We start from the raw sequence: 27,917 nt of genomic DNA, 5'->3' as shown, positions 1-27,917 counted from the left end.
TTAGGGGTGTCTACTTTCCAAAATGGGGTCATTTGGGGGGGGTTTGTGCCATCTTGGCATTTTATGGCCTTCAAAACTGTAACGCCCTTAGAAAGCCTGAAGGCGGTGCTTGGTTTTCGGGGCCCCGTACGCGGCTAGGCTCCCAAAAAGTCCCACATATGTGGTATCCCCGTACTCAGGAGAAGCAGCAGAATTTATTTTGGGGTGTCATTTCACATATGCCCATGGCATGCGTGAGCAATATATCATTTAGTGACAACTTTGTGAAAAAAAAAAAAAAAAAAAAAAAGTTTGTAATTTTCCCGCAACTTGTGGCAAAATATAAAATATTCCATGGACTCAACATGCCTCTCAGCAAATAGCTTGGGGTGTCTACTTTCTAAAATGGGGTCATTTGTGGGGGTTTTGTGCCATCTTGGCATTTTATGGCCTTCAAAACTGTAATAGGTAGTGAGAAGTGAACTCAAAAATTTACGCCCTTAGAAAGCCTGAAGGCGGTGCTTGGTTTTCGGGGCCCCGTACGCGGCTAGGCTCCCAAAAAGTCCCACATATGTGGTATCCCCGTACTCAGGAGAAGCAGCAGAATTTATTTTGGGGTGTCATTTCACATATGCCCATGGCATGTGTGAGCAATATATCATTTAGTGACAACTTTGTGAAAAAAAAAAAAAAAAAAAAAAAGTTTGTAATTTTCCCGCAACTTGTGGCAAAATATAAAATATTCCATGAACTCAACATGCCTCTCAGCAAATAGCTTGGGGTGTCTACTTTCTAAAATGGGGTCATTTGTGGGGGTTTTGTGCCATCTTGGCATTTTATGGCCTTCAAAACTGTAATAGGTAGTGAGAAGTGAACTCAAAAATGTACGCCCTTAGAAAGCCTGAAGGCGGTGCTTGGTTTTCGGGGCCCCGTACGCGGCTAGGCTCCCAAAAAGTCCCACATATGTGGTATCCCCGTACTCAGGAGAAGCAGCAGAATTTATTTTGGGGTGTTATTTCACATACGCCCATAGCATGTGTGAGCAATATATCATTTAGTGACAACTTTGTGTAAAAAAAAAAAAAAATTTTTTTTTTTGTCATTATTCAATCGCTTGAGGCAAAAAAATAAAATATTCAATGGGCTCAACATGCCTCTTATCAATTTCCTTAGGGGGTCTACTTTCCAAAATGGGGTCATTTGGGGGGGTTTTGTACTGCCCTGCCATTTTAGCACCTCAAGAAATGAGATAGGCAGTCGTAAACTAAAAGCTGCGTAAATTGCAGAAAACGTACCTTAGTTTGTAGATGTGACAACTTTTGCGCAAACCAATAAATATACAATTATTGACTTTTTTTTTACCAAAGACATGTGGCTGAATACATTTTGGCCTAAATGTATGACTAAAATTGAGTTTATTGGATTTTTCTAATAACAAAAAGTAGAAAATATCATTTTTTTTCAAAATTTGCGGTCTTTTTACGTTTATATCGCAAAAAATAAAAATCGCAGAGGCAATCAAATACCATCAAAAGAAAGCTCTATTTGTGGGAAGAAAAGGACGCAAATTTTGTTTGGGTACAACATTGCATGACCGCGCAATTACCAGTTAAAGCAGCGCAGTGCCAAAGTGTAAAAAGACCTCTGGTCATTTACCAGCAAAATGGTCCGGTCTGAAAGTGGTTAAATCATTTTTAGTGGTATATTTAAGAGACCAAAGGGTAGCAAACAAGAGACATTTATTGTGAGGGATAACATATACTTTAAATCGGGAGCCTGTAGGTAAAGAGAACCTGAACTGCGAAAGATGTGTATAAAAAAAAGGCAGTAGTGCACAAAGAACTAGTCACACGTTATTTCCAGTAGGCTACCTACGACTGATCTTTTCCCTACTGCTGACTTACCATGTCTTGTTCCTCACTGTGGCTTTGTGTGGAGATGACCAGCTTGGTAGAGGGAAGGCTTAGCTTCCTCATATCATAGCACATGTCTAATGACTGATAATCTAGCAACTGGCGGGTTAATGATCAAGAAGCATCAAGAGAGGTGGAGAAATTACTGATCCAAAAAATTAAGGAAGTAGGAGCATGGTGATGCATGCAACAAAGGTATAGTTTTCTCACCAGCAAGCAGCACAGAAGGGAAATCGCCCAGTTTCAGTCTGAACATTGTGAGACCCGAATTATTGGACAGCAGTGCTTCTTACATATCCAATATAAAGCTATAATATAAAATAAGATTGTCTATGTACACACGCACACACATGCCAGAAAGTGCACTATTAAAGCGGTTGTATACCCGCACATGCGCGTGGGAGTCTTTTTCCCGGCAAGGTCCGGCAGCGCCAGTCGGACATTCAGCCGGGCATTCACAGTGCATGAGCCGCTGACGTCAGCAGCTGCATGCAAAGTGAATATCTCCTAAACCATACAGGTTTAGGAGATATAAATTTTACCTACAGGTAAGCCTTGTTATAGGGTATATAAGAGTATATAACGACTTTAATTTTCAGGAAGAATTCATAACAAAAGGTGGATTTCTGAGGGTACTGCTTGGATACAATTAACATATCAAATTTTCACATCTTGCATTCAGGTCCACCTTGAATGGTTCCTCTCAATTTAAAGGAGGATATACTCTATTTCGCTGTCTTTCTAGGGTAAAAAGCCATAGATCAACAGTAGACACCCAGTTTGATCTTGCAGTCTTCAACTGCTTTTGGAATACTTAGTACCTGGTCTTATACCTAGTACCTCTGGTCTTATATCTAGTATCTGTTTACCTAGTACATGGTCTTAAAGGCAGTGATCTGAGTAGGCACCCATAAGGAATCATCTTATCAGAATTTCATGATCCCTCAAACTTTCCTGCTGAAAAATTACAACGTTACCAGAGTAAAACTTGGCAGTGTATTTCAGAAAAGAGCCATTAGATCATTATTTGGTTACTGCATAGCTCCCAACTATCCCTGATTTTGAGGAACTGTCCCTGATTTGGAGCAATGTCCCTCTGTCCCTCTTTCCACCTTATCTGTCCCTCATTTTGGTCTGATCCATATAGCTGTATTTAAAATGCACTTTGTATCTTTCAAAAAGTGTTTCCCAGTACTAAACCTTTCTTCCAAATTCTAAATTGCTGCATTTGTACATTTAATAAAAGCCAATATAAAGGAATAGTGGTAAAAAAAAGCCCTTGTGGATTTAATTAAACTTTTTTGGGGTTAATTCTCCTTTAAGGGGGTGTGGCAGGGGGCATGTCCTATGCCTACATACATTTGCTGGTAGGTGCCCCTCATTCCCATCTCAAAATGTTGATATGTTACTGGGTAGTCCACAATTTTCTTCTCTTCTTCTCACACCTCCATAGTGTCTACAAAATCTGAAGGGGATAGGCTAGAGAGTTGAGGACAACAGCAATTTTAGACCACAAAGTCACCTGGAGGAGACCTGGTTCAATTGTCATGTAATACAGCTCCTGTTTTTTCAAGTGAGCATGTAGACAGGTGCAGTTTGCTTCCTGCGCTGCAGGTGGCACTCAATAGCAGCGATTCTGCAGCTTGAGAGGAAATCAGGAGGAACCTGACTCCTCTATGGTCACTGGGGGAGCAAGCCGGTTCGATGCTGTTGCCCCATGTGACTCTGGCAGCCATGTTGGGTCAGGGAGAGCGTATTTAAGGCCCTGGCTCCAGGGATTGGCACAGTTCATGTGAGTGGCTAGTGCGGCGATAGTTACCCCACCTTTTAGGGACAGAATTAGCAGGAGGGAAAGGTTCTTGACGAGGAGGGAAAGCGTAGTGTCACATCTCTTCTGGACATCCTTACGATTGGGCACAAAACAGCCAGGCTGCATTCTGCCCTTCTCTGCAGATGCTGGCTGGAACACACTCTGTTCACGTTGCTGTGAGTGCACCACCGGGATCATTGTGAACTGTTGCTGCATTCCTTTAATACAAGTTTATTATTGTACCTGACTGTGTGATTTATTGTCTCTGCAACCACGCCGCACCACACCTACAAGTGAGGCACTTTCAAAATCAACCAATCACATGTGCTATCAAAAACCTAATACTTTCTTGTGGCTGGAAATACTGAAAGGAAACTACCAGGCTGTAAAATATGGAGGCTGGCATTGCTGACTTGTTTTTCAAGATGTAGGGTCCAGGGCTGCCATCCTTATCATTTCCAAAATGGTACACACCCATAGTAGAAACAAAAACCTGACGGGTTTTAACCCTTGCTTAATGCCTATGTCTATGAACCTATGCTTCCACTCATACGCTGACGGCACTCAACTCTACTTTCGCATCACCGGACAAAAAGACCAGTATCAGGAACTAGAAAAATGCCTCACATTGATAGATGACTGGATGACCACAAACTCCCTCAAACACAATGGATCTAAAACAGAGCTTCTTCTCCTCAACGCAAACCGAAATACAAAAACTAAGACCCCATGGACACCACACACCATCCTTGGACAGACCATATCCCCAAGCACCAAAGCCAAAATCTCGGAGTCATCTTCGACTCAGAGATGTCGATGGATGCACAAACAGGATCAGTAGTCAACATATCTCACTATCTTCTCCGCCTCCTGTGTAGACTCATCCCCTTCATTGCAGAAAAGGAGAAAGCAGTAGTAATTGGAACAATCATCAATTCCCGACTCAACTACGCAAACTCCCTCTACATAAGACTACCGAAATACCAGATTGCATGCCTTCAAATCGTTCAAAACATGGCAGCAAGACTAATCATGGGGAAAAAACCCATCTCCCCAACCCTAAGGACCCTACATTGGCTAACCATAAAGGATGGGATCACATTCAAGACCCTCTGCCTCACTCACAAATACACACAAGGAAACACTCCTCAATACCTATGCGAGAAGATAAAACACTACACACACAATCGCAGCCTTCGAGCAACTAACCAAAACCTCCTCCTCATCCCCAAGTCCCACTACAAATCAAAGGGAGAACAAAGATTCGCAGTCCAAGGACTGTCTATGTCTACTGTCTATAACAGTCTATGGAACTCTCTACTCACTAACATCCGCATGGAAGAAAACCATCAGGTCTTCAGAAAAAAACTCAAGACCCACCTCTTCTAAGAAGCAGGACAACACAGAACGGATCAAGCGCCTTGAGGCAATTCAGTTTGCAGTTGCAGCCTTTGTCAACCCAGGTTCCATGGTAGACCCCAGATCCCTCCTCTGCCCTTAAATGCATTTGATCATGTCAAGATTGGCGTGATCAAATGCTTTACATTTTTTTAAATTGCGCTATTTATATCTGGGTAAAACGGAAGTGATGCAAGATCATTGCTTCTGGGTAACTATATCATAGAGCCAAACCACAGTCAATCTGGTCTTTGTTTGGCTCTATTATCAGCCGGCAGAAGTGCTTACTGGTCGATCCTGTTGCTTGTTAAAGCAATCCAGCTTCTAGTTAGCGGCCAGGATTGCTTTTACAAGACAGCCAACCACTCCATTGGCTATTAAAAAAAAAGGGGTATTGAGATGATGCCTGCAGCTGCAGGCATCATCCTGGTATAATCACTTGAAGTCTAGCAATGTATGGGTAGGTTTCTGTTCAGCACGTGGTTAATGACTGGATAGGTCCTGTCATTTGTATCAACAAGCATTATTAATAGTTCTTTTGCGTAAACTGATTACTTTTTTTTAAAGTATGCTGACCCTTTGAATCACTTACTACATGAGTCAGAAAGCTATGTTTCAGGATTACCAAATCACAATATATTTTTGAGTAAAAAAGTTCCTCTTTTTATGCATGAAAATGCTGTCCTGAGCAACTTTATGTACTTGCAGGCTAAGAACAGTTGGCAGGTACAATGTGCTTGTTTGACATCATTAGAAACCACAGGGCACATATTGTTTCCAGACATACCTTATCATTGAGATAAAAACGATCAGCTCCCTGATTCTGTAAAGGTGATGAGCCAAACGTATCTGGATTTGGTTCGGGGCAATTTTGGTGATCATTCACATACCTCCCAACTTTTTGAGATGGGAATGAGGGACACCTATCAGCAAAAGCATGCAGGCATAGCACACGCCCCTTTCCACGCTCCCCTAAAATTGTACAAAACAACAAGTGCTTTTTTAACCACTACTTTTACTTTATATTGGCTTTTGTAATTTACAAATCCAGCAATTTAGAAATCAGATGAAAGGTTTAGCGTTGGAAAACAAATTTTTATAGATAAAAAGTGCTTTTTATATACAACTATATGGATCAGACCAAAATGGGGGACAAATGAGGAGGAAAGAAGGACAGAGGGACATTGTTCCAAATCAGGGACAGTCCCTCCAAATCAGGGACAGTTGGGAGCTATGGTTAAACGCCTGTACAAAAACGCTCTGAAAACTGCAAAAAACGCCCCAAAAAAAAAAAAATGCCCTAAACACACCAAAATAGCGTTTTTAAATAAAATAGCAATGCCAAGATGTGAACGGAGCCTAAATAGTGAGGTCTCCAGAACTGGACACAATGGGGGTTATTCACTACAAGTGCAAACTACATGTGCAAAGTTCACTTGAAATTGCATTGAAAGTGCACTTGGAAGTGCAGTTGCTGTAGATCCAAGGGGGACATGCAAGGAAAATAAAAAACAGCATTTTAGCTTGCACGTGATTGGATGATAAAATCAGCAGAGCTTCCCCTCATTTCAGATCTATCGCTAAGACCACTTTCACACTGGGGCGTTTTTCAGGCGCTTTAGCGTTTAAAAAAGTGCATGAAAAACGCCTGAAAAGCCTCATCTGCAATCCCAATGTGAAAGCCTGAGTACTTTCACACTGAGACCCCTTTCACACTGGGGCATTTTTCAGGTGCTTTAGCGTTAAAATAAGCGCCTGTAAATCGCCCGAAAGAAGCCTCAACTGCAATCCCAATGCGAAAGCCCGAGTGCTTTCACACTGAGGCGCTGCACTGGCAGGGCGTCAAAAAAAGTCCTGCAGCAGCTTCTTTGCAGCGATTTTGGAACGGTGAATACAACGCTCCTAAAGCGCCCCTTCCCATTGAAATCAATGGGAAGCGCCTGCAAAGCGACTGAAAAGCGTCTGCAAAGCTCTTTTGGCAGCAGGGCTTTGTAAATACTTTTAACCCTTTATTTGGCCACTAGCAGGGGTTAAAAGCGCCCCACTCGTGCTCGAAAAACGCTTTACGAGCGTTTTTCGAGCGCTGGCAGTGTGAAAGGGCTCTTAAAGCACTTGGGATTTCACATTGGGATTGCAGATGAGGCTTCTTTCAAGCGCTTTAAATGCGCTTTTTTTAACGCTAAAGCTCCTGAAAAACGCCCCAGTGTGAAAGGGATCTTAGATTTAGAGCGACTTTACTTCCAAGTGCACTTGCAGTGCAAAGTGGATTTCCCTTTCGTAAATGACCCCCAGTGATCCAAATCAGGGACAGTCCCTCCAAATAAGCGACAGTTGGGAGCTATGGTTAAACGCCTGTACAAAAGCGCTAAAAAAACTCAGCAAAAACGCCCAAAAAGACTCCCTAAAAACACCTGTAAAATAGCAATGCCTAGATGTGAACGGAGTCTAAAAAGTGAGGTCTCCAGAACTGGACACAGTGGAGGTTATTTACTAAAGGCAAATCCACTTTGCACTACAAGTGCAAACTACAAGTGCAAAGTACACTTGAAATTGCACTGAAAGTGCACTTGGAAGTAAAGTCGCTGTAGATCCGAGGGGGACATGCAAGGAAAATAAAAAAACAGCATTTTAGCTTGCACATGATTGGATAATAAAATCAGCAGAGCTTCCCCTCATTTCAGATCTACCCCTCAGATTTAGAGCGACTGCACTTCCAAGTGCACTTTCAGTGCAATTTCAAGTGCACTTTGGGGGTTATTTACAAAAGGCAAATCCACTTTGCCCTACAAGTGCAAACTACAAGTGCAAAGAGCGCTTGAAATTGCACTGAAAGTGCACTTGGAAGTGCAGTCGCTCTAAATCTAAGGGGTAGATCTGAAATGAGGGGAAGCTCTGCTGATTTTATCATCCAATCAGCTGCAAGCTAAAATGCTGTTTTTTATTTTCCTTGCATGTTCTCCTCGGATCTACAGCGACTTTACTTCCAAGTGCACTTTCAGTGCAATTTCAAGTGCACTTTGCACTTGAAGTTTGCACTTGTAGTGCAAAGTGGATTTGCCTTTAGTAAATAACCCCCAGTACTCTAAAACAAACGTCTCTTGCACCCTGTACAGGCACGTGAATAAGCCTGGTCTCAATAGTTTGTAGTTCCTTTGCTACAAGTTGTTGTGCGCTGTCCTTTGATGCGGAAATAGAAATACTCGGTATAGGAGAAACGCTGACGGGCTGATGTGTGTTTAGAAGACCAGAAAAGGGAAAAAAACTCTGCAGTCATTGATTGGAGAAAAGACACATGACGTGATGAAAGTGAAAATAAACCGTCCCGTCTTCCTGTTCCTCCAGTAAAAGACATACAGTATAAGAAGCCACAGTCCCGTCTCTCTCGTTTCTCAGTCTTTCCACCCCAAGCTACAGATCGTAAGCAGATAGGCAACGACAAAAGCCCTCCGTACCTTGACCCGACCCTCCCCACCGAGGTAAGTCAACAATTCAATCTTTTTTGCATTTGTCTTATGAAAAAGAGTGAATCGCAACAGGTGTTGTAATCGTTATTTTTTTTTTTTTTTATTGGAGTTGATATGACTGTTTCTGGGAAAACTCCCTAGCTCCACCTTTTTAGATGTTTCCAGTTAAAGGGGGTTATTTACGAAAGGAAAATCCACTTTGCACTGAAAGTGCACTTGGCAGTAAAGTCGCTGTAGATCCGACGGGGACATGTAAGTAAAATAAAAAAACAACATTTTAGCTTGCACATGATTGGATGATAAAGTCAGCAGAGCTTCCCCTCATTTCCCCTTAGATTTAGAGCGACTGCACTTCCAAGTGCACTTTCAGTGCAAAGTGGATTTGCCTTTTTCGTAAATAACCCCCAAAGTGTACGTTCGCCTTTTTTCACAAAAAAAAAAAAACGCGCACTACAATAAGCAGGATTTTTCCCAAAATGAAAACATTCGCAGTTCGAATTTTGTTTGTTCAAGAAAAACGACCCATCCAGAAAAATTATCCAACCTTCCCCTTTTCAATTTTCCTTTTCAAGGCAGTCGAAAACAATAATCGATTTGACCATAGTGTAAAACCTACTAAAGGCTTCGAAAAACCCAATTTTTTTTTTCCGAACAAAATACGTTTTTTTTTTATATACACTTTAAAGTGGTTGTAAACCCTTACAACACACTTTGACCTACAGGTAAGCCTAGATTAAGGCTTACCTGTAGGTCCAAGAAATATCTCCTAAACCTATACAGTTTAGGAGATATTTGCCGAAAGACAAGCACTGCTGTCTACGGCGCATGCGCCGCAGACAGCGGCGTGCAGGCGCACTGAGTGCGCCGCTGTCAACGGCGATATGCCACGAGTGGCGGCTCCCGTGCGCATGCGCGGGAGTGACGTCATCGCGGCTTCACCGAATGACATCGGCGGAGCAGGAGACCCACCGAGAAGATGGATGCGCCGGACTACAGGGGACAGCGGTGACATCGCTGGCTCCTGTGTCAGGTAAGTGACACATAATGGACTACTATGCGATGCATAGTAGTCCATTATGCTTTGCCTTTGCAGGGAATGAAAGAGGAAGTAAACCCATCAGGGTTTACTTCCTCTTTAACCACTTCAGCCCCGGAAGATTTGGCTGCTGAATGACCGGGCCGTTTTTTGCGATTCGGCACTGCGTCGCTTTAACTGACAATTGCGCGGTCGTGCGATGTTGTACCCAAACAAAATTGACGTGTTTTTTTCCCCACATATAGAGCTTTCTTTTGGTGGTATTTGATCGCCTCTGCGGCTTTTATTTTGTGCGCTATAAACAAAAAAAGGGCGACAATAGTGATAAAAACGCAACTGGGGTTATTTACTATGTAACACAGTGTGATTGACCTAAATAAATCAATCACTAACAGCGCTTTACTGCATATTCAGAAAAACTGCTATTCTCCTCCTGTTCCCAAAGTGCAGTCCAACTAGGTTTGCTACAACACTCCTCTCTTAGTGATTGCCAACAACCAGTATATAAACTTGGAAAATGAGTAAAACACAGTCCAGCACAAAAGTCACTGAGTACTTCCAATCAGTCTACGTAGCAAATGCATGCAGGATAGGAGAAATCATCCCGTGTCTATGGATGTAAGTGAAGACAGTCCTACACCTTCACCGTTTGCACCGCAGTGTGGGTTCACATAGATGGCAGCTTACCAGAAGCAATCTGCTTTAGGGCCTGTCTTTTTAATCCCGCTGTGTGGGCTCCTCCTGTCTGCACTTGTCTCCTCCGTTTTTATTGTGCTGTCCTCGTTGCAAGTGAGCGTGTAAGAAATGCAAGGGGTCCAATATCATGTTATACCTGTCCGGTTTAGGAGATATTCACCTTGCATGCGGCCGCTGATGTCAGCGGCGCATGCACAGTGAAGGTCCGGCGAATCATGCCAGAACTTGCTGGAGGGAAGGGCTCCCGCGTGCATGTGTCATCAAGTCATTGCAGCTATGGCCAATCACAGCCGCGAACCCCTTAGAAGCGCTGAGGGAACATGTCAGCTCCATCAGCAGTGACCGGGTGGCCCTGTGGGAGGTTCATTCTAAAGAAAGTATTTCATAATGAGCTAGTATGCGGTGCATACTAGCTCATTATGCCTTTGCCTTACAGGTTTATTAATTTTTTTGGGCATACAACCACTTTAAGTTTTTATTTTTATTTTTTTTATTAATTCTCCTGTTTTTTTACATTTTTTGCACACGTTTAAAAAAATAATTTTAGGCCCAGAAGATGATGTAAAACATCACAAGATATTACCGCAAAGGTCTGGGAAACACAACATTTCAGTACAAAACACACTGAAGTGAATATTAGGGCAAACAAACGCAATAAATTACCCACATTTTTTGGTAAAATATAAAAGACAAGGTTGCGCCGAGTAAATAGAAACCCAACATGTCAAGCCTTAAATTTGTGTGCGCCCGTGAAATGGTAACAAACTTCAGTACCCTATATTTTCTATAGTTGAGGCTTCAAAAGCCCCCAATAGGTATCAGTTTAGTGTTACAGAGGAGGTGCTAGAATTATTGCTCTCACTCCAGCATCCGTGTGAAGATATGTAACGAGTATCGCAATAGACGTTTTCATGCCTAGGCGCCCCAGACGCACGTATTTATATTCGTACGTGCGTATTTGTGGAGGAGGGGGCCCCAAATCTTTTTTGGTGGGGGGGGGGGGGTTTTATGTGCTTGGGTGTAACTTCATTTTTTTGCAAAAAAAAAAAAAAACATTTTTATTTACTTAGCTATTTTTTTCATCACATGATTTTTTTTTTAGGTGACAGTTTTTTTTTAACCGCTTCAGCCCCAGTAGATTTTACCCCCTTCCTGACCAGAGCACTTTTTGTGATACGGCACTGCGCTGCTTTTACTGTCAATTGCGCTGTCGTGCGACGTTACACCCAAACAAAATTGACATTCTTTTTTTCCCACAAATAGAGCTTTCTTTTGGTGGTGTTTGATCACCTCTGCGTTTTTTATTTTTTCCGCTATAAAAAATATAAGAGCGACAATTTAGAAAAAAAAACAATATTATTTACTGTTTGCTATTATAAATAGGGATGAGCCCGATGTTCGAGTCGAATGTAAGTTGACATGGAGCAGTGATCTCTGTCATGTCACAAAGCAGAACGGGGAAATGCCTTGTTTACATAGGCACTTCCCTGTTCTGCGGCTCCGTGACACGATCGCCGGGAGACCGGCGGACTTCGAGTCTGCTGGTCCCGCGGGCACTGTCACACTGTGCGCTGCGGCATTCGCCCGCTAACCCCGCCAATTAAAGGGACGTACAGGTACGGCCCTTTGCCCAGCGCTACCATTGTGCCAATGTATATCGGTGTGCCCTGGTTTCCAATCACTGCTGTAGTATGTTTGCTAACTCATACCATCTTCTAAAACGTGTCCCTGGTCTTCAACCACTCCTGTAGCGTGTTAGAAAACTCTGACCATGTCCAAATAAGTGCCCCTGATCTTCAACCACTCCTGTAGCATGTTTGCAATCCCTGACCATCCCCACAAATGTGTCCCTGGTCTCCAACCACTCCTGAAGCATGTTTGGAAATTTTGACCATCTCCAGAAACATATCCATAATCTCCAAGCACTCCTGTAGCATGTTTGCAATCTCTGATCATGTCCAAAAATATGCCCCTAGTTTACAATCACTGCTGTAGCATGTTTGCTAACTCTGACCATCTCCTAAAACGTGTCCCTGGTCTTTGATCACTCCTGTTTGAAAACGCAGTCTGACCATGTCCAAATAGGTGCCCCTGATTTCCAACCACTCCTGTAGCATGTTTGCAATCCCTGACCATCCCCACAAATGTGTCCCTGGTCTCCAACCACTCTTGTATCATGTTTGCAATCTCTGACCAACTGCAAAAATGCGTCCCTGATCTCCAACTACTCCTGTAGCATGTTTGCAATCTCTGAACAACTTCAAGAACATGGCCCTGGTCTCCAACCACTCCTTTAGCATGTTTTGCAAACTTTCATCATCTCCAAAAATATGCCCCCAAATTCTCCAACCACTGCTGCAGCATGTTTGCAAAAGCTGATCATCTGCTGCATGTCTCAGTTTCTGACCATCTCATGTTGCATATCTTCAGACAGAACAGGATAGTTAAGAAAAAAAACGTAATGATAGTTAGCAACAATCTTCACCTAATAGGCAATGCTTGTTACAGCTTAAAATAGTGAACACTCCCCACATTCTACTACGGTTACCTGAAAATCTGTACATTTCTTATAGTCAAAGGTGAACTCCAGGCAGATAGCTAAATCCAAACAGTACATAGGAGTTAAATACAGATCTGGGAGCTGATTTATCTGTCAAAGGATTTGCAGTTTTGCCCATCCAGTCTTGAAATTAACACATTCCTGCTGGCACAACCAGGGTGGTGACCCAACTTTTCTTTGCTGCACTTAAGCAATACAGCTAGGCCACTTCCCTGCACCTAATTTGTGAATGGAAAATGAAGGAGCAGCAGCGGACTGATTAGGTGATCTCTCTGCTTTCTCTTCCACTAAGCACGTTTCTTGTACATACAGCAAAATCTAAATTGGCCCTCAATTCTGCTGTCTCCCCTCCTCCCCCAGTCCGAACTCCGTTGTGCAAGAGATTATAAGAGGCGAATATCAAGACAAATTTTAGAAATTACACATTTAATAAAACAGTGAATCGTTATTATTATATTATTATGCAGGATTTATATAGTGCCAACATAAGGGTAGACAGTAATACCCTAATACAGGAGAAATCTGAGAAATCAGAGCGCCCTACTCATTAGAGCTTACAATCTAAGAGGAAGAGTCAAGTAATACAAAAGGTAATAACTGTGGGGGATGAGCTGATGGAGAAAATAAGTGTACAGTTGTTAGGTGGGGGCCGAGTAGGCCTCTCTGAATTATATTTCATTAATCACTTGCCTCAAAATCATGTACTTGTACACTGTGGCATCGGGAGGGGGGTGCTGGGGGGGCTCAAGCCCCGAATGGGTCCCTGAAAAGCCTTGGGTCTCAGGCATGCACCATTGTATTGTTAGGCCCGAGCACCGCCGCCGAGCGGGGACCGATCTGTTCCCGAGTGCAGTCGAGTGACATAGCAGGTCCCGCCTTCTTTAACATGCAGTGCTTATGATGGACGTCCCACAGGTCTAATGCCGGGAAAGTGGGATGTGTGATGTCCATCATGCAGGCTCCAGAAGGCAGGAATTACAATGCGGCCGCCATGCCACATCACTGTGAGATCCCCGATCGGCGCTCGGGCGGGCAGCCGGCTCTCCTCTCCTATTTTGGCTGCCTGCTGTGATGATGATGGGAACACCACACACCGCACACCAAGGCTGAGCTGAGCTGCTGCAGGACACATGAAGTCTGTCTGGTCAGGTAGGTCAGTGTATGTATGCCACTACCATCAGTGTATGTATGTCAGGTAGGTCAGTGTATGTATATCAGGTAGGTAGGTTAGTGTATGTAGGTCAGTGTATGTATATCAGGTAGGTAAGTCTGTATATGTATGTCAGGTAGGTCAGTGTATGTCAGGTAGGTCAGTGTATGTATGTTACTACCGTCAGTGTATGTATATCAGGTAGGTAGGTTAATGTATGTCTGGCAGGTACACCGCCACACAACCCCACCGCCCAGCCAATAAACCCTGTGCCTCTATCCAGCCCTACCCGTGCTGGCCTTGGACATCGGCTGAAGCCCCTGGTCTTTTTGCCACCTACAAACGCACAACGGTTTATTGGAGTCTTAAAGGCGCCAGTTTTAAAAATATGAAAGTATTCAAAAAGCAGATCTTGCCATTTGGAATGCTTTCAAGTGAAGAGGAGGAGTTTGGGGTATAGGCCCCAGATCCCTCCATTAAGAGTACCGGTGACATGCCTATTACTGTTACAAGGGATGTTTACATTCCTTGTGACAGCAATAAAAGTGATCCAAAAAATGTATTAAAATTAAAGGGACAGTGTCAAAATAAAAATAAAAAGTAAAATAAATAGAAAAGTGCCCCATCACAGAAGCGAAATGCATACGTAAGTCGCACCAGCAAATGCAAACAGTGTTCAAACCACACATGTGAGAAATCACCACGATCATTAGCGCGAGAGCAATAATTCTAGTGCTAGATCTACTCTGTAACTCTAAATGGGTAACCTGGAAAAAAAAATTAAAAGTGTTACCTATGGAGATTTTGAAGGACCGTAGTTTTTCGCCATGCCACGAGTGTGCGCAACTTTAAAAAATGACATGTTAGATATCTATTTACTTGTTATAACATCATCTTTCACATTATACAAAAAAATTGGGCTAACTTTACTGTTTTGTTACATTTTTTTATTCATTATTAATATGTATTTTTTTCCAAAATAAATTGTGTTTGCAAGACTGCTATTTTATTCTCTAGGGTCTCTGCCAAAAAAATAAATAAAAATTTTATGTTTGGGTGTTGTAAGTAATTTCCCAGCAAAAAATAAATAAATACTGATTTTAAAGCGGAGGTCCACCCTAAAGTGGAGCTTCCGCTCATTGGAACCCTCCCCCCCCTCCGGCGCCACAATTGGCACCTTTCAGGGGGGAGGGGGGTGCAGGTACCTGTACAGTACAGGTATCTGCACCCACTTCCGGCGTAGACTCTGCAGAAGCCACGCCCCTTTCCGCAGGTCCCCCGCTGCCTGCTGGGAAACACATGGATCCCAGAGACAGCGGGGACCATCCACAAATGTCAGAGAAAGGCCTGGTCCTCAAGTGGTTAACACACTCCCGCGTGAATTGTGGTTTTCTTTCATCTGCCCGGAGTTCAGTTTTTACTCATAAGCTTGTACAGGTATCATGTCACATGTTAGCATTTTAGTATTTTGATGTTGAAAACCCCCAACTATGAAAGGTTTCTGAATACCATTTCCAAATGTCCTGAAAATTGCAGAAACGTGAAACAATGGGTAGGTGACGCCCTAGCCCTTGTACACACGGTCAGACATTCCGACGGAAAATGTCCGATCGGACAGTGTTGTCGGATAATCCGACCGTGTGTGGGCTCCATCGGACTGTTTCCGTCGGAATATCCGACAGACCAAGTTTTCCAGCTGGGCTATAAAATTTTCCGACAACATGATCCGATCGGACCTTGTCCGATCATTTGTAGAGAATTCCGATCGGACAAAGTGCCACGCATGCTCACATCAAATTCCTACACCAAAGCTATTGGCTACTAGCCTGAACGTAGTCCCGTCGTAACGAAATAACGTCACCACGTTGTGAACGATCAGATTTTTCCGACAACTTTGTCCGACCGTGTGTATGCAACAGTTTCGGACAAAATCCGACGGATTTGGTTGTCGGAATGTCCAACCGTGTGTACAAGGGCTTAAACGATCCCAGCTGTAGTTTCCTTCAAATGAACATCCTGTACAGTGAGATATACCATAAAAGGGAAGTTCAAAGGTTGCAACATTGTCATATTTATTGACGCACTGTTGGAAACTAAAATATAGAATCTTTCAAAGGTAGAGTGATAAGGATAATATATGTTAAATGACAAACTTCTGCTAAATAGTTTATTATTTAGTTAAGAAGAACTAGACATTATGGAACAAGCTGACGTGGGACTCCAAATATATTGATAGGTCACTAGTGGAAATATCTCGCGCTCATCTGTTTATAATTCTAGCCCAGCCTTTCTCAACCTTTTCAACACAGAGGAACCCTTGAAATAGTTCTCCGGTCTCGGGGAACCCCTGCTAAAAATGAGAAATCTACAACTCATGATGCATTAGTGTGATGGTCAGTGGGAAGAATGGTCCTTACACTTGTGGTCATTGGGAAGAATTACCATTTAATGGTGTCAGTGGGAACTTATCTGAGAGACAGAAATTGCCCAATCCTGAAGGAACCCCTAGCAACCTCTGGAGGAGCCCTGGTTGAGAAACACAGATCTAGTGAGTCTGTACATACTTTAAAGAGGAAGTAAACACTGATGGGTTTTACTTCCTCTTTTTTCCCCTGCAAAGTAAAAGCCTAATGGACTAATATGCATTGCATACTAGCCCATTATGTTGCACTTACCTGTAAAGGAAGCCTGCGAGGTCCCCGATGGTGGGCGCATCCATCTTCACCCCTCTTTCTTCCGTGGCCGTGGACTACAGCTCTGTGACTGGCTGGAGTCGCGTGACGTCACTCTCGTGCATGCGTGCGGGAGCCGACAGTCACAGCTTTTCTTCAGTGCGCATGCACCGATGATGTCGGCACAAGCGTATTTGGTAAATATTTCCAGTACCTACAGGTAAGCCTTATTATAGGCTCACCTGTAAGGGAAAATGGTGTGTAATGCCACGTACACACAACCGGACTTTCCGGCAGACTAGGTCCGACGGTCTTCCCGACGGACTTTCGGTTGAGTTGCGATGGACTTTCCGAACGAACAGACTTGGCCACACACAAACGGACTAAGTCTGTTCGAAAGTCTGTTAGTTTTGAACGTGATGGCGTAAACGGGGCTAAACAAGGAAGTTCAATAGCCAGTAACCAATAGCTTCCCTTGCGTCATATTTGGTCCGTCGGACCAGCACACAGACAAACGGTTTTCACGATTTTAGTCCGTCTGAATTTAGTCCGTCGGATAGATTTGAAACATGTTCTAGGTCCGTCTGATTTTTTTTTTTTTGAAAAACGATCGGACTCACCCACCCACGATCGGATTGTCCGACGGAATAATCCCTTCGGACCTAGTCTGCGGGAAAGTCCAGTCGTGTGTACGCGGCATAAGGGTTTACAACCAATTTAAAACAAGCACTACCTGCTTTGGCTGCATAGTAGTCCAAGGGGTATGCCTATGAATCATGGTTACCCCATTGCCAATGTAGCGCACCCCCCTAAGGAGCCACAAGTGTAAAAGGATCCCCCCACCCTGCACAGCCAGGCACACCGCATCTTCACAAAGAACAGTCCAGTGCTCTGTTTTATGTTTTATTGAGGGGAATAAACTTGGATAGGGTTTGGGGTGTTATGGGATGCCCACTAGACTTTCATCAAAGAACTCTTCAGGGACAGAACTATTTACAGTGCATATGTACACTTCTCCTCTGCCTCCTACACAATGTTTGATTGTCCGGTCGAATGACCGTCTACTGTTGAAGGAGCATAACCAAAAACGGTCTGCCAATCGGCATCCAATTCACGTTCTCAGCCAACGCCTGAAAGCACTGATCGGTGTGTTGTTGGTGGGGGGGTCCCCTTGTCAGAACACAATAGCTCAGCGGGGAAGATCGCTGTGCTAACATTGAATTGTTAGTACCGCAGTTCCTCTCGAGCTCCTCCGTTTTTCTTTGTTCTGCTCGCTGAGTTGAACGGAAAAAAAAAACCTGCGAGTGTGTATGTCAAGTACCTGGTCTGAGGCCGATTTAATGAGAGGGCTTCCCTTGTGGCTAAGTGCCAAGCACCCCTGAGGGTGAGAACTAGGGAGTACTAGGCTCAAAGACGCATGGGTGCCGTTTAGGTAGATCTGCTGGAAACTGCTTGCAGCATAGTGGACTGGGATAGCTGTCAGCTGGTCTGTCAGGAGAGATGGTAGGACCTCCTTAGCCCTCAGGTGTGTAACGGAACCAAGGCAGCGACCATAGGCAAGGTGGCACCCAAGGAAAAGCAGGAACAGGCTGGCAGGTCCGAACTGAAGAGGCATAGTCAGGATGGGAGCCAAAGTCATATAGAGAAAAGCAAGCCAGGGAATAGGCAGAAGGGTAATCAAGAGCAAGCCAGGGTCATGCTCGGCAAAGCAAGAGAAGCAGAGTCCTTAGATTAAGCCGTGGTCAAAACCAGAGATCAGGCAGCAGAGAAGTCTAGAGGCAAAGCGGGTTGGTAATAGAATACAGGATACCCAGGAGCAAGGAGTACTGGTAGCTGAAGATCATTCCGCAAAATCTAAGTGCGGCCACTGACCTTATATAGGGAGTTTGGCGCCGGTAATGGCACCAGGTGTGCGAGAACCCATTTTTTTTCAAATGAGTACTGCCATGTAAAGTATTGCCAACTATGCCAGGTCTTTTCCTCCGCACCTGCACATGTTTATTCTTCTGTCTGTTTTTCAGCACCTTCTCATTCTTACTCTGAATAGCACCCTGGCAGTGTACCAGACTTTTGTGAGATAAGGCAGGAAGAGGGTTATGGACTGGGGAGGGAGGGGCAGAGTCATAGAAGTGAGAGCGGCCATAAAACGGTTGGATAGTACTTCAGAAAATCTATTCAACAGTTTAATGTCCACTCTCACCTCTGTGACTCCCCCCTCCCCAGACCATAGCCCCGCTGCCTCATCTCACGAAATATCCAAGTTTAATTACCATTGCTGTGTATCTTTGTGTGTGTTTCCCTCAGAGATTGACTTAAGGGGAGAGCCAGCCAGGAAAAAAAAAATTTAAAAGTCAGCAGCTACAAACACTGTAGCTGCTGACTTTTAATAAGCACACTTACTTGTCCAGGGTGCCCACGATGTCGGCCCCCCGAGGCCGACCATCCCTTGGTTCCAACTAATTCCAACTAACTAAGGAAAACAGGCAGTGGAACCTTGCGGCTTCACTGCCCATTTCCTACTGCGTATGCGCGAGTCACGCAGCGCTTTGTGAATGGGGCGCGCTGTGTTCTGGGACACACAGTTCCCAGAACACACCGCGCCCCATTCACCAGAAGACGATGTGAGGAGGAGAAGACTGAAGATCACAGCGGAATAGGAAGAGGCAGATTAGGACGATCTGCCTAGCAACAGGCATTTCTGGTAAGTTAAAAAAAAAAAATGTCCTCCAATTTTTTAGGAACATTTTTATGCAATTTTATTTTTTATTTTTTTAGAGTGACCCTCCACTTTAACAATCTGCTAAAACTTTGTGTATTATTACTGCTTGGACGAAGAGGGTACCATCCCAAAAGCTTGTCCTGAAAATGTGGATGTTAGTTTTTTTCTTCCTATTTCATCTTTCTTTTTTTTTTCAACCGCTTCAGCCCCAGAAGGATTTACCCCCTTCCTGACCAGAGCACTTTTTGCGGCACTGCGTCGCTTTAACTGACAATTGCGCGGTCGTGCGCAGTTGCACCCAAACAAAATTGACCTCCTTTTTTTCCCCACAAATAGAGCTTTCTTTTGTTGGTATTTGATCACCTCTGCGTTTTTTTTCTTTTTTGCGCTATAAACAAAAAAAAAGAGCAACAAAAAAAAAAACGCAATATTTTCCACTTTTTGCGATAATAAATATCCCCAAAAAATATATAAAAAACTAATTTCTTTCTCAGTTTAGGCCGATATTATTATTATTATACAGGATTTATATCGACAGTTTACGCAGCGCTTTACAAAATTAGGGCAGACATTACAATACAATTCAATACAGGGGGGAATCAGAGCCCTGCTCGTTAGAGCTTACAATCTAGGAGGGAGGTTCAAGTTATACAAAAGGGTAATAGCTGTGGGGGATGAGCTGATGGAGAAAATAGTGCAGTTATTAGATGGAGGCCGGATAGGCTTCTCTGAAGAGGAAAGTTTTCAGGGATCGCCTAAAAGTGGATAAATTTGGAGACAGTCTGACAGATTGGGGTAGCGAATTCCAGAGGATGGGCGAGGCTCAGGAGAAGTCCTGGAGGCGGATATGGGAGGAGGTGATGAGGGAGTTAGAGAGCAGGAGGTCTTGGGAGGAACGAAGAGGCCGATATGTATTCTTCTACATATTTTTGGTAAAAAAAAACGCAATAAGCGTATATTGATTGGTTTGTGCAAAAGTTATAGCTTCTACAAAATAGGGGATAGATTTATGTCATTTTTATTACTAATTATTTTTTATTAGTAATAGCGCCGATCTGCGTTTTTTATTGTGACTATTTATTGTGACTGCGACATTATGGCGGACACATCGGACACTTTTGACACTATTTTGGGACCATTGTCATTTAGACAGCGATCAGTGCTATACAAATGATTACTGTGCAAATGACAATGGCAGGGAAGGGGTTAAACACTAGAGGGCGATCAAGAGGTTAAGCGTGTCCTAGGGAGGTGTTCTAACTGTGGGGGGGATGGGCTACCACTGACATGACAGCGATCACTGCTCCTGATGACAGGAAGCAGTAGATCCCTGTCATGTCACTATAAGAACAGGGAAATGCCTTGTTTACAAAGGCATCTCCCCATTCTTCCACTCAGTGACAAGATCACGGGCCCCCGGCGGACATTGAGTCTGTGGCACACGCAGGCACGGTCACGGAGTGTACCCACAATGCCGCGATTTAAAGGGGACATAACTGTAAGCCCATTTGCCCAGCCGGGCCATTGTGCCAACATGCATCTTCATGCGCTGGTCAGCTACTGGTTAAGCAGCTCTCTCCTCCACCATTCTAGCCTAGGCTAGAATAATATGTACCTGGTCCTGCAGCCTCCTGGGATGCTTCTATTACATTTCATTCCAGGAGGCTGCAGGATCAGCACACAGAGAGGCAGAGGGGTGGTCTTGAGGGCAAGCCAGGGAGTAAGTCTGGAGCTGACGGTTGGGTTGCCACCTATTCTTCAAGCCAAACCTGAAGACTTTAGCAGCTCCTTTAGGTGCCCCAAGGAGAGTAGTCATGTGGTTCGCACAGCATGCTCAGCGAACCGTGGGTGTTGGCAAATTTCCCTTGCTGACATCATCGCCCTGCCCCCCCCCCCCGTGAGGCCGAACCTTCACCGCAGACAGCTGCCCACAGCTCCTGGACAGCAACAGATTTGTATGTGACTATCTTGATTATTTGAGGAGCCACAGCCTGGTCTGAATAATGAGTCCGGGTTTCAGTCTGCCTGAAACCCGGACACATGATTCAAAACCCGGACTGTCCAGGTGAATCCCAGACAGGGGGCAACCCTATCTAGCAGCCTGCACACAGAAGTGGCAGCCTGCTGAACAGGACCAAGATAGGGATTCAGTACTCACTGTCTGGCAACACCAGATCACAGTGGGACATAGTGAGACAGAGACAGTGAGACAGGAGACAGATCGTGGGTTCCTAGTATATAGGAACACCGATCGGCCTCCTCCCCTAATCAGTCCCATCCCCTCCACAGTTAGAACACACAGTCAGGGAACACATTTAACCCCTTGATCGCCCCCTAGTGTTAACCCCTTCCCTGCCAGTAAGACATCACTGTATTTTCTGTGTGGGTTGGGTGGGTATGTACTATGAAGGTAAGTGGGGAAAAAAAGCTAGCAGGGGTGAGGGACATGAGTACTGTTTTAGGATAAGGAAAAACAAAAGGCTACTGTGTGATGGCATCATCATTCATGATAATAAGTGAGGACGACATTGTATACATCCCTGGTTTGGGGGTCATGACAATATCATTATGCTGTGACAAACAACAGAGGTAAGGGTTGCGTTGCACTAGCTGCCTCTGTATTTTATGAGGAAGTTGAGAAATGTCTGTCTTGTTATCTGAGTTGCGAAGTTCAACTTGGGAATTTCTTGTAAAATAACTTCCGCTCTGAGATGCAATGGCTGATCAACAGAAAGGAAAATAAGTGAAATCCCAGCCAAAGCTCTATGATTTTATTTTTTTTGCTTTTGAAAGAGCAGGGAAAGCCTAGATCCTCTGTTGGGTTTTGATTGCTATAGAAGACCCTGTTGTGGATATTTTTCCTTCACTTCCTGTCATGGTGACAACATACACTGTATACCTTAAAGAAAGATCTAAACTGACTTGATGAGCAATTGCTGACAGTAGGCTGGCCTGTGTGATGTCGGTGAAGTGATGCAACGTTTTAAATGTATTGTGTTTTTGAAAATAATTTTAAGATGTCTTTATTGTTTGAAGCGGATCTTCATTGTATCTGAGCACCACAAACCAAAACCGCTATTTCATCGATTTTTTATATTCAAAGCAAACTAATATATCCACGTCCACATGCTTTATTTTGCTGAAAAATCACTTTAAAAAAACCAACCCTAGTATTTCTGGTCATCTTGAGTAAAGGCAGATGATTCATGTAGCATTTACTTCCTGCAATCCATCTGCCCTTAGCTCAAGCATGCATGCAGCAGAGTGTGCTTAGCTGAGAAAACCCCTCCTCCTCTCCTCCCCTCTATAAGACTCCTGGGCAGGGGCGGCCCTTCCAGTAACCACTTCCATACCGTGCTGTTGTCATATGACGTCCGCAGAAACACTCTTTCCCTCTGGGCGGGCATCATGTGACGTCCTTGGCTTCCTGCTGGCATAGGGGGCACACGCGCTGACGTCGGCACGTGCGCACGCTGACGTCGGCACGTGCGCACGCCCGCTGCTTCACCAAGAAGCAGATGCACGTGCCCGGCGGCCGTGATGTCCGCCGGGCACACGCGATCGCTCATGACACAGCAGGAACATGGATCTGTGTGTGTAAACGCACAGATTCACGTCCTGTCAGGGGAGAGGAGACCGTGCGTTCCTAGTATATAGGAACGCCGATCGGTCTCCTCCCCTAGTCAGTCCCATTCCCCACAGTTAGAGCACACAGTCAGGGAACACATTTAACTCCTTGATCGCCCCCTAGTGTTAACCCCTTCCCTACAGTTAGATTTATACAGTAATCAGTGGCTATTTATAGCACTGATCGGTGTGCAAATATCAATGGTTTCAAAAAAGTGTCTAACATGTCCGATCTGTCGACTGCAATGTCGCAGTCACGATAAAAATCGCAAATCACCGCCATTACTAGTAAAAAATAATAAACATGCCATGAATCAATAACCTATTTTGTAGACACTATAACTTTTGCGCAAACCAATCAATATACGCTTATTGCGATTTTTTTTTTACCAAAAAAATGTAGAAGGATACATATCAGCCTAAATTGAGGAAAAAATTCGTTTTTTTTTTTTAAAATAAATTTGGGATATTTATTATAGCAAAAAGTAAAAAATATTGTGTTTTTTTTTCAAAACTCTTTTTTTGTTTATAGCGCAAAAAATAAAAACCTCAGAGGTGATCAAATACCACCAAAAGATAGCTCTATTTATTAGGAAAAAAAACGATCAGGGTTGCATAACTGCGCAGTTGTCATTCAAAATGTTATAGCGATGACAGCTGAAAATTGGCCTGCGCAGGAAGGGAATGAAAGTGCCCAGTACTGAAGTGGTTAAGGGCGCACGGCGCCGCCCCTCATCCATGCGTCCGGCCCCATTCAGGACACCAGCGTATGGATTCCAATGCGGCGGGGGGTGTTTTTTTGAAGCACCGATTAGAGCCAGAGGCTCTAATAGGCTTCAATATAGGGTGGACTCGGGACGCAGAGAGTGCGTTCTGATCCAACCCATCCTCCTCCCGGGCCAATCAGGATACCAGTCTTGACACCAGCCACCCAATTGTCTGAAAGGGCAGGCGATCCTATTGGATGCCTAGGAAGAGGAGAGGAGAAGCTGAAAGCCGCCATGGAGGAGAAGACACAGAGCTGCTGCACCATGCTGCCCGCCACCCGCCGACACAGTAGATGGGGTAAGTGCAAACAGCATGGGTGGGTGCCGCTCGGGGGGAGGGGAGGGTGGTTGTTTGCCGCCCCCCCCCCCCCCCAAAAAAAAAAAAAAAACACCCGCCGACACTGCTCCTAGGATTTATGACATAATTTGCCTAGGCAAGAAACCAGGAAGTAACTGAGGAAATGTAGAAAAAAAGTTTAAAACAAGTAAATATAATATACTATCCTACCTATTTACTAATACTAGCAGCAAAAGGATAAAAAAATAATCAACGTTGATTGGGAGAGTGAAGTTCCACTTTAAAATTCAGTAGTTGGGTAGATATGAAATGCTATATACTGTATATATATATATATATATATATAATATATAATATATATATATATATATTTAAAAAAAAATACATATATATATTTCAACTTGTTCAAATGAGCTTTGACAATGAAACCTGGAAGCTGATTGGTTTCTGTGTAGAGCTGATCCCCCCCTGCACAATTTCAAAATGAATGATCAGAGCAGCGATTCATCATTCCCCCCTTGTCCTTCCTAACTGCCCTATACAGCTTTGTATGTATGTTCAATAGTGAGGGACAATCTCAAAGTCAGAAGCTATTGCTGCTGCACTCTTACTTTAGAAAACTTAGAATGCCCTGCAAAAGCAGTGTCATGGGTACATCACATATATATTTGGTATAAATAGTAAAAATGATATCTAACATTAGTTAAAAACTTGCAAACGTAAAAAAAAAAATACTGTCAGTGTCAGACTGGGATATTCAGGGCCTAGTAAACAATATAGTACTACAGTTGTTCCATGCATCCATGTGCAGCCGGTCCCATTCATGTCAATTGGGACACAGCGGCTCCCAATTTGACTTCCATGAGGATGCACGCTATCTGCATTCAGGGGCACATGCGTGTACCCAAACCCACACAAATGTTAAATTTGGAGCAGCAGTCATGTCCGTGCAGCCGCTGTGTCCCAATTGACATGAATGGGACTGTCTGCCTGCGGTTACATGGAACACCTGTGCCACCCGTGTGGGCAAACCCAGCCCCTACATGGATTTACATTTAGGTATGTCTGTGTGAACGAGCCCTCAGAAGATTTTAGGCCTAGGTTCACTTGAATAAATCTAGTATTGGTTTTTCAATCACATCAGTGATCTTTTTTTTTTTTTTTTTACACATTTTGTCACAACAGATGTACTTCTGCTTTTGGTAAAACATTGCAGGAAATGTGGGGGCAGCATGTTTTTCCGAATGTTTAATAATATCAGCTGGAGAAAAAGAAACTTACTTTAAAGCATCCTTTCTGAATTTTTTTTACCCCAGAGGACATTTTCAGGTCTCAGGTAACCCCTTCTAAAATTAATCGATTGGTGATCAGTGGGAAGAATGTCCCTTATATTGATGGTCAGTGGGAAGAATGTCCCTTACATTGGTGATCAGTGGGAAGAATGCTCCTTACATTGGTGATCAGTGGGAAGAATGCTCCTTACATTGGTGATCAGTGAGAAGAATGCTCCTTACATTGGTGATCAGTGAGAAGAATGCTCCTTACATTGGTGATCAGTGGGAAGAATGTTCCTTACATTGGTGATCAGTGGGAAGAATGTCCCTTACATTGGTGATCAGTGAGAAGAATGCTCCTTACATTGGTGATCAGTGGGAAGAATGTTCCTTACATTGGTGATCAGTGAGAAGAATATTCCTTACATTGGTGATCAGTGAGAAGAATGTTCCTTACATTGGTGATCAGTGAGAAGAATGTTCCTTACATTGGTGATCAGTGGGAAGAATGTTCCTTACATTGGTGATCAGTGGGAAGAATGTCCCTTACATTGGTGATCAGTGGGAAGAATGCTCCTTACATTGGCGATCAGTGAGAAGAATGTTCCTTACATTGGTGATCAGTGAGAAGAATGCTCCTTACATTGGTGATCAGTGGGAAGAATGCTCCTTACATTGGTGATCAGTGAGAAGAATGTTCCTTACATTGGTGATCAGTGAGAAGAATGTTCCTTACATTGGTGATCAGTGAGAAGAATGTCCCTTACATTGGTGATCAGTGAGAAGAATGCTCCTTACATTGGTGATCAGTGGGAAGAATGTTCCTTACATTGGTGATAAGTGGGAAGAATGTCCCTTACATTGATGATCAGTGGGAAGAATGTCCCTTACATTGGTGATCAGTGGGAAGAATGCTCCTTACATTGGTGATCAGTGGGAAGAATGTTCCTTACATTGGAAGTCATTAGGAAGAATGTCCCTTACATGAGAGAATAAAAAAAGAAGAGTTCCCCTTGTGGTTTTCAGGCAGCAACAAGAAGCAGAGATAAATCCGTGAAAAGTTATATTTATTTTATTGATTCAACGGCTTATTTGCCATCATAGATTTAAAAATACAGGCTCTGGTATATAATATTATAGCATATCAGTGGATAAACAGTATATGCAACATTTAATACAAAATAGGTTACAGGAACAATTTACAAGTACAGCACTTTTTCAAAAGTTGCAAAATAGCACCCGGGCTGCCCCAATGCATTGGTGATCAGTGGGAAGAATGTCCCTTAAATTGGTGGTCAGTGGGAAGAATGCCCCTTACATTGGAAGTCATTAGGAAGAATGTCCCTTATATTGGTGGTCAGTGGGAAGAATGCCCCTTACATTAGAAGTCATTAGGAAGAATGTCCCTTATATTGGTGGTCAGTGGGAAGAATGCCCCTTACATTAGAAGTCATTAGGAAGAATGTCCCTTATATTGGTGGTCAGTGGGAAGAATGCCCCTTACATTAGAAGTCATTAGGAAGAATGCCCCTTACATTTGAAGTCATTAGGAAGAATGTCCCTTACATTAGTGATCAGTGGGAAGAATGTTCCTCAAATTTGAAGTCAGTAGGAAGAATGCTCCTTACATTGGTGATCAGTGGGAAGAATGCTCCTTACATTGGTGATCAGTGAGAAGAATGTCCCTTATATTGGTGGTCAGTGGGAAGAATGTCCCTTACATTGGAAGTCATTAGGAAGAATGTCCCTTATATTGGTGGTCAGTGGGAAGAATGCCTCTTACATTAGAAGTCATTAGGAAGAATGCCCCTTACATTAGAAGTCATTAGGAAGAATGTCCCTTATATTGGTGGTCAGTGGGAAGAATGCCCCTTACATTAGAAGTCATTAGGAAGAATGTCCCTTATATTGGTGGTCAGTGGGAAGAATGCCCCTTACATTGGAAGTCATTAGGAAGAATGTCCCTTACATTAGAAGTCATTAGGAAGAATGCCCCTTACATTAGAAGTCATTAGGAAGAATGCCCCTTACATTGGAAGTCATTAGGAAGAATGCCCCTTACATTAGAAGTCATTAGGAAGAATGTCCCTTATATTGGTGGTCAGTGGGAAGAATGCCCCTTACATTGGAAGTCATTAGGAAGAATGTCCCTTACATTAGAAGTCAATTAGGAAGAATGCCCCTTACATTAGAAGTCATTAGGAAGAATGTCCCTTACATTGGTGATCAGTGGGAAGAATGTCCCTTACATTGGAAGTCATTAGGAAGAATGTCCCTTACATTGGAAGTCATTAGGAAGAATGTCCCTAATATTGGTGGTCAGTGGGAAGAATGCCCCTTACATTAGAAGTCATTAGGAAGAATGTCCCTAATATTGGTGGTCAGTGGGAAGAATGCCCCTTACATTAGAAGTCATTAGGAAGAATGTCCCTAATATTGGTGGTCAGTGGGAAGAATGCCCCTTACATTAGAAGTCATTAGGAAGAATGTCCCTTACATTGGTGATCAGTGGGAAGAATGTCCCTTATATTGGTGGTCAGTGGGAAGAATGCTC

General features: G+C 43.6%; 1 protein-coding gene across 1 annotated transcript in view; it reads left to right on the top strand.

The window, feature by feature from the left end:
• The first annotated feature begins 8,410 nt into the window (after window positions 1-8,410).
• CTSS (cathepsin S) overlaps window positions 8,411-27,917 on the top strand; it is a 43,435-nt gene continuing 23,928 nt past the window's right edge. Inside the window, exon 1 of the mRNA XM_077464230.1 lies at window positions 8,411-8,576. The gene's annotated coding sequence lies outside the window, so the exon portion shown is untranslated. The remainder of the gene's footprint in view (window positions 8,577-27,917) is intronic.

Source organism: Lithobates pipiens, unplaced genomic scaffold (assembly GCF_037356315.1).
Source record: "Lithobates pipiens isolate NorthernLeopardFrog02 unplaced genomic scaffold, aLitPip1_a1.2 Scaffold_30, whole genome shotgun sequence".
NCBI lineage: Eukaryota > Metazoa > Chordata > Amphibia > Anura > Ranidae > Lithobates > Lithobates pipiens.
This window is presented reverse-complemented; position numbering and strand designations above follow the sequence as displayed.